At 40.6% G+C, this 7,720-nt stretch overlaps 1 long non-coding RNA gene across 1 annotated transcript; it reads right to left on the minus strand.

Moving 5' to 3' along the window:
* Positions 1-259: 259 nt before the first annotated feature.
* LOC309702527 lies at positions 260-750 on the minus strand. Its single transcript, XR_014275591.1, has 3 exons — positions 636-750; positions 484-544; positions 260-373 (listed from the first exon to the last, which is right to left on the minus strand). It is a non-coding gene; the product is annotated as an uncharacterized lncRNA (long non-coding RNA).
* Positions 751-7,720: the final 6,970 nt, after the last annotated feature.

A 7,720-nucleotide genomic window follows, 5' to 3' on the forward strand; every position in this document is an offset into this window, starting at 1 on the left:
TGTAGAAGGAAACATGGAAAGTGTGAGGTAATCAGTGCACAACATCACTTTGTATTTCAGGCTGTTTTTATATAGAACTTCAGCACCAATGTAAAAGTTCTGGTTTTAGGAAGATGAAGAACATTTTCAGGAAGGATGCCGTCTGCAAGCAGAGCTGCTTGAACCTCAGCGCTGAGGTCCAGACTACTTCCTGTGAAGCCACGTGATGTAAATCTGCTGCTGTAACTTCACAGTTTACTGAAGCTAAATGCAACGTTACCATATAATCTGTTTTCAACAAAGGTTTCACTCCGTCCGGTGTTGATGGAATGATTCAGGCCGTACTCGTCAGGCTTCCCGTCGACCACACGCATTTCAGTCACAAACCCCGTGACTGACAACAAGGGAAACAGCAGAAGAAAAGATGTGAAAAATACTGGATGATAATGATGGAGGATTAACCGCGGTGGCTAAACTGTTTCCTGTCTTTGTGGGCGTACTCACAGGGAAGTTTCCAGGCACGTCAGTCTTGGTGGCTAAAGTCTCCATTTTCCAACATGTATCGCTACAGGTGCAAAGACACAACATTAATCATCAGTGTAAATATTTTAATGCTGTCCAAACGGTGTTTGCTTTGTCTGTCCTCTCGCACTCACAGAGGAAACGAGGACGCCACCTTCAACCCATCTTCAGTTGGCTCAACCATGGCCGGACTTCCTGTTGGCTTTGTGACAGCAAACCACTTGAAATTAGAGCAAACTGCAGTCAAGCACCACTTACAGCAACCTGTGGACACGCAAATGGAAAGCACTGAGAATCATACAGAAGCATAAGAGCTGTTTATTGTAACACGTGTGTGTGTGTGTGTGTGTGTGTGTGTGTGTGTGTGTGTGTGTGCACATTAATAACACACTGATGTATGTTAGTTTGATTTATGCTATATCTGAGAAAACAATTGCAGAATTTTACATCAAAGTTTCCAAAGCTGATGTTTTGTTGTTCACTCTGTTTTATATTCATATAGTTTGTTGTTTTTAAATCAGTGGACAAAATAAATATTATCACACAAAATCCAGGGTGAAACATAACCAAATAACCTAAATGGTGAAGTCATTATAGAAGTACATGTTGCAAAGGTCGGCCTCCTGTATAGACTGCTAAACTGTCTGGGGGGGGCCCTGCCTGTCCTCGTTGGATAAGCTCCACCCCTTTTCCATAAGACGGAGACATTTGTATGAAAATAGATGGGCAGTAAAATAAAAAATAAAAAATATTATGGATGACTCTGTAAATCAAAGTCCGCCTGAGGCAGAAGCAGAAACCATGAGGAGCACAGCACCACTCCCAGAAGGGCACGAAGTGAAGCCATAGCTGCTGAAGAGTGAAGACGTGATGATGGAGGAGATCACAGATGAAGATCTGCTGCCTGCTGACTCTTTATATAGAAGAGTGAGACTATCTCCCCACCAGCAGCTGCACTTATACAAACCCCAGGTGCTGGGATGGCTTTGAACATGTGACATTTTCTGCAAACACATGGACAGTTTCATAAGCACAAAGATTATTCCTGCAGCGGCAGAATCGTATCCACTGTGTGAGAGGTGAACGTCAGACAGTTCTTAGAAAATGTAGTTTCTCTTTAAGCTTTTAACGTCTCTTTTACCCCCATTTGTCTAAAACTACTTGACAGCCCTTCATGTCAGAGGTTTATTACCTGTACAGGATGGAGCACATGGTCTCAGTCAGGCTGGACACGATCACTCCTACAGGAAGTAAATGTGATTTTATTTCACCTGTGAAATGATGAAAAACAGCAGAATAGCTCACGCTAACAAACGGGTGTTGAAATGTTTCATTTTCTGCTGTTTCACAGGTCAAAAAGGGCGTCGAAGCAAACTGAAGCTGAGCTGCTGCTGCTGTTGTAGTGCAGCATCTGCTGTGTGCTTCATCAGAGAACCTTCTGTACACAGCAGACAGAGGCTGCTGCCACTGAAGTCCATCTGCTAGAGAGCTTTAAACACTGGTTATTGAAGTGGCTTTGATGATACTGATACACAGTCTTTGCTGCTGTCACAGGACAGGGATCCACCAGGGAGTAGTTGTCAGGATAAAGAGCCTTCGCTTCTCTAAATATAAACTGGATACTTGTAGGAAACTTTGGGAAGCAGCATTTTTCCTCATATCGTCTAAACTGAAGTTAGCTCAGGTGCTTCTTCCATACTTGCTCTGCAGAAAGCCAAAGAGTTTGGAGCTCTGCAAACATTTGCAGCACAGCTGGATGTTTGTAACTTTGGTCACCTCTGTATCATCCCTCAGATTCTTTCTGCACAGCTTTGAAACCATGACAGCACGAGTGATGCTGAGGAGACGTCCAGTTTAAACAGACCTTTATTCCTGGAACACAAACACATGAAGTGATGCTGCTAAAGAAGAACATTTAATCGCACTAATGAATCAAGCATCTGTTTGTCTGTCAGTCTGTCAACAGTTCCTCTGATCGACTTCAGACTTGGTGGGTATTTTGTTTTTGCAGCGGTCAAAGTCGATCAGCGTGTTGCTTTGTCTGCTGTAAATCTGCCTGTACAAAGGGAAACATGCATGTTTTAGATGCAAACTCACAACATGGCTGCATTTTTGTGATTATGTGTATTTTATATTGATTTATTCTATTATGTTTTGTATATGAATCTTTACAAGTGTGTCGATACAAAGGCTTGATTAAAACAAAGGTCTCAGCTGTGCTGTTAGGGATGCTCTCATATTTGTTTCAAATGTAATAAATCAAAGGATTTCAGGCTTTTCATCCTTTTTATTTGTTTGGTTCTAACAGCAGCTGGATAAAAACATGCAGGTGATGAATATAATTGTGTGATATTATGAGCATTGTGAATAAAGAAAGAGCAGAGATAGTAAAAAGGAAACAGGTGATGGACGTGAGATTTTCAGAACAAAAGCTCCTCAGTGAGACGATCACCTGGACACAAGGTCAGGCAGCTGGGACTCATCTAGAGAGCAAAATGGAAAAGTGATCTGTGCAGAACATCACTGTTGATTGCAGTTATTTACATCAGACTTCTTCTCTGAGATAAGAGCACCATTTGTGGGAAAGATGACAGTATTTCCAGGCTGGATGCTGTTTGCAGGGAGAACTGAATGAAAGTCTCCTGCACCTCAGCGCTGAGGTCCACACCTGTGAACACAGATGAGGTCAATCTGCTGCAGCACGTAGAGCTTTACTGATCAGCAGGTTCAAAGGATTCAGCAGAGCGTAGAGTCAGAGCTAAATGCCACATCACCATAGAGTTTGTTAACAACAGCTTTCTTTGCCCTTTGTCTCGATGGACTGAATCAGGGATACTCGTCATACTTCACCTCAACCACGTCACTGAGAGACCCCAGCCTGACACAGCAGCAGAGATGATGAAAGCAGAAACAGCAAACAGATGCTTCAGTTGTGTTTCTCTCTGTGTGTGCGCTCACGCCCACTTGTGTGTGTGAACTTTCCACGTACCTCAGCTTGTTTCGCCAACATGAGCCATCAGGGCTGAAAAACATCACTAACACATGAATTCTTTCTCTTTTTGTTATCACCTGTGATCATGTGTCTCATGTTTCTGTCATTCACCAGTTCTTGTATAGTTACGTGTAACTAGACTTCTGTGGGACGTAAATGATTGTTTTGTATGCAGATCTGTACAAAGGATGTAAACACTTGATTACAAAGGAGATCTCAGCTGTGTTGTTGTGGATGGACTTCAACGTATTTGTTAAAAAAGAGAATAAAGCAAAGTGTTTTAGCTGTTTGGGAGTTTTTGTTTGATTCGATTCAGTTTTATTTCTATGGAGTCAAATAATAAGAAAGGCTCTAGAACAGCCCTGAGTTTGTCCAGGTGACACTCCTCTGAAGAACAAAGACAAAGAGGAAGAAGGGGATTCGTTTTCAAGTCTTGTTTCTTTCAAAATAAAAGCTGAAATGTTTTGGAAGCATGATAATATTTTCAGCCAGGATGCCGTCTCCAAGGAGACCTGCACCTCAGCGCTGAGCTCCACATCACGCCCTGTGAAAGCACAGATATAAATCTGCTGCAGTGAGAAGAACTTTACCCAACACAAGTGTAGAAGTAGACATTTGACTTTACCTACAACCTGTTAACAACAAAGCTTTCATTGCCTCTGCTGTTGATGTCATGTAGGACTAATCATACTTCACATCAGCCATGCACACGTCAGAGGATCTCCAGGCTTTCAGTAATTAAGCCAAGCAGATGATGTGAACATAGCAATAGTAAAACATGCATCATAATCAGCTGTACAGTGGGGCAAAAAAGTATTTAGTCAGCCACCGATTGTGCAAGTACCCCCACTTAAAATGATGACAGAGGTCAGTAATTTGCACCAGAGGTACACTTCAACTGTGAGAGACAGAATGTGAAAAAAAAATCCATGAATTCACATGGTAGGATTTGGTATGAATTTATTCGTAAATCAGGGTGGAAAATAAGTATTTAAGTTTATTACTCTGTATCACACATGAGTGCCCGAGGGAGGCGGGGCTGACTGGGGAGACACAGGAAACAGAGAGACAGGGCTGACTCGACATGAAACGATGAAACGTGGGACACGGGAACAGAAACTAAACACAGGCTGAAATGAACACTGAGGGAGGGAGAACTAAGATTACTGAGAGCCTGATAAATAAGAAGAACAAAAACCAAGAAAAACAAGAGTCAAAGAAAACCAAAAACACAAAGCATTGGGCCAGGACCCACTGCTGTGACATTTATATGTGATAAAAACATTAAAAACTGCTCACATGTTGAAATCTTTCTACGTATACTTTAGGTTCAGCTCTCCAGCCTGGCATTTGGTTAAGCATGATTCAAACATTTGATTTTGTTTAACTGGTTTTAATTATAGTTACTTTTTGTGAACATTTGTTGCAGCATTTAAAAATACATCATTTATTTTCAAACTTTTACTTGATTTAGAGCATCATATTTGACCAACGGAAATGTTTTAATTTCATATAAAATAACTGAAACAGTGAACTAAATATCTGAAATCTTTCCTTCCTTAAAAGTTATAATCCTACTTAAGTTATAGTGCAAACGCTTAAGCAACAAATATACTTGATGCTAATTAATTAATATTTCCCTTTGATGTTGCAACTATGCGGTCACTTCTGTCTTTAAACAAAATAATATTTTCCAGTTACAGAAATCATAAAGTCCAAACTAAAGTGCTACTGTTGCTATATGCATTTTATATAAATCATGGATGATGGTCCTGACATGAAGGAAGAGAAAGTTACAGGTTGCATCCTTTGACTTTGTCTCCGTGCCTTTGGGCGATTTTCAGAAGGACAGATGTTTCTGTTCAATTCTTAAATCAATTTTTTCAAACACAAACACTATTTTAAAGCTTGTAGAGAGTAAAATATTAATGATAATTATAATAACAATAATAAAAACAAAAGCTCTCAGATCCATCAAACCAAGCAGCAGAAAGAACAATAACTGAAGAGAAAACTTTAACCTTGTAGACTTCATTATGTTCCAGCTGCTCTACAGACGCTGTGACCTCGAACTTAAGCAGGTCGTAAAGTATGTGCAGCTCAATAACTTCATAATCAGACCCTGTGGTATTTAGGCAGCAGAACAACTAAGAATAACAACTACAAATAATGTTTTTAGGTTTCTGTTGTACTGCAAGGTTCTGTACAGGAGAACCAAACCAAGAGCAAATATTACGTCTCATTTACACCTGAGCACGAAGAGCCATCAACATTTAGCAAATTGAATCATCTTTGTTTAGATGCAAGAAGAATCATATAGAAATGAAAAAGTAGAAATAGAAATCCAGAGCAAAGATATCCTCTAATTCAGCGTAGCACATGTGCAGCTGCTGCGATTCACGTAAGCATTCGGCTCGTCGCTGTTGCAGATTTTTCTCTCGCTGTTCTGGCTCACAGCGCTGCAAACACAAAAATAAATATCCCCAAAGGTGTGAAAGGGAGCTAATTAGTAAGAGTATTGTTACTCTCCGCAGGAGTAGTCCAGCAGTAGAAATCAGTCCAATAACAAGGTGTGTAACATCTAGCAGGGTGACAGAAAAACCCAGGGTAACTTCTAAGGACCTCAACGTCTCTCTCACATTGTGTTTTTTAAACATGCTTCCATTTGTCACTTCAGTCTTTACTCTGAAATACAGGAAGAGAAATCATGGCTGAAACAATTTCTCATGAAACCAGGGGTGTGGTCCAACAGTCAGTTTGGTGAGGAAGGTTCCTAACTGAGAGAAGTGACCCAGAAGTATCTGTGTAGCAGCCACAATGAATCCAGATCATGAGCTTTATTAACTGATCAAAGTCTCTTCTTTCATCTTCTGTATCATTCAGTTTGCATTGGTAATGCCCATTATTGTAATGCTTTTTTAAGACGAGCAAAACTTTATTTCACTTTGGGTTAGCTGGGATAAGTGATGGATGGAGGGAATTTTACTTCAGCCACAGAAATCCTAAACAGGAAGGAGGAGCAGAGTTACAGTGGATCACTATCCAGCAGGGAAACAAGGTTTATTTCAATTTCTTGGCCATGAGTGAGATTTACTGAGTGGGCAAATTAGGGAGACGACACCATCAGATCCCGAGCCCTCCATGTGTTAATCAAGAGACGGCTGCTGTGCTACATCCATAAATAATGAATAAATTAGGAGCTAAAGCTGAAAGGACAGTTTATTTGTACCATCTTCACGTGAACACATTCAAGAACATCACAGATGAAGAAACATTAAAAACTTCCACACTACATAAAGCAAGAAAAATAGTTTTTCTTTCAGGTGGTTTCAGAAAAACAGAAACATCAAACATCTCCAAGACTCTCTTTGAAAGAACTAAAAACCTTTGTTCTCATGGTCCAATCATGAGTGAACTCCCCGATGAAGCCTTGTGTGCTAAAACATGTCAGAGTTTTAAAGGTTAAACATGAGTTTCCAAAACGTTTTGCTGGAGAACAATGAACTATTTGACTGAGTTTCAATCATTTACAGACGAGCAAAACCAGGACAGAGAAAAAAGGACAAAACTGACCCAGTAAAACAGAAAAGAAGATCCCATGTAGATCTGTATTATGTAGAAGTTCAGCCCAGCAACCAGTTCAGTTCAACACAAGTTTAAATGATTCTATCTGAACTCTGTGGAGCCTGATCTCAAGCTTTTTGAGTCTGACACAGAAACCAGAGGATCTTTCTGTGTCTTCAGATTCACTGTGATCCAGTGATGGGAGTGATTTCAGCCCTGAGTGATCGCGCTGATGTTTGCACAGAGCAGACAATGAGGTGAATGTTTGGGCACATTGGTAACAGTGAAACAGTTTATTAGTAATGTGGGATTGTTTGTGTTCAGAGTATGAACTGAGATTCCTGAAGCTCTTGTCACACTGGTCACAGCTGTAGTTTCCTTCCATGTGTCCACGTTCATGAAGGTTACGATGACCTGACTTTGAGAAGCTTCTCTCACAGTGTCTGCACTTGTGTGGTTTCTCTCCTGTGTGGACTCGTTTGTGTGATTTAAGCTGACTTTCAGTGGTGAAGGATGACCCACACTGATCACAGAGGTGCTTTTTAACCCCACTGTGAATCAGTTCATGTTGTTTTAAGTGATGTGATGTGGTGAAGCTTCTCCCACATTCTTTGCAGTATTTCAGTTTGTCTCCAGTGTGTCTACGTTGATGTACTTTTAGGG

The sequence above is a fragment of the Aulonocara stuartgranti genome, assembly GCF_965226115.1.
Source record: "Aulonocara stuartgranti genome assembly, chromosome: 3".
Lineage (NCBI taxonomy): Eukaryota > Metazoa > Chordata > Actinopteri > Cichliformes > Cichlidae > Aulonocara > Aulonocara stuartgranti.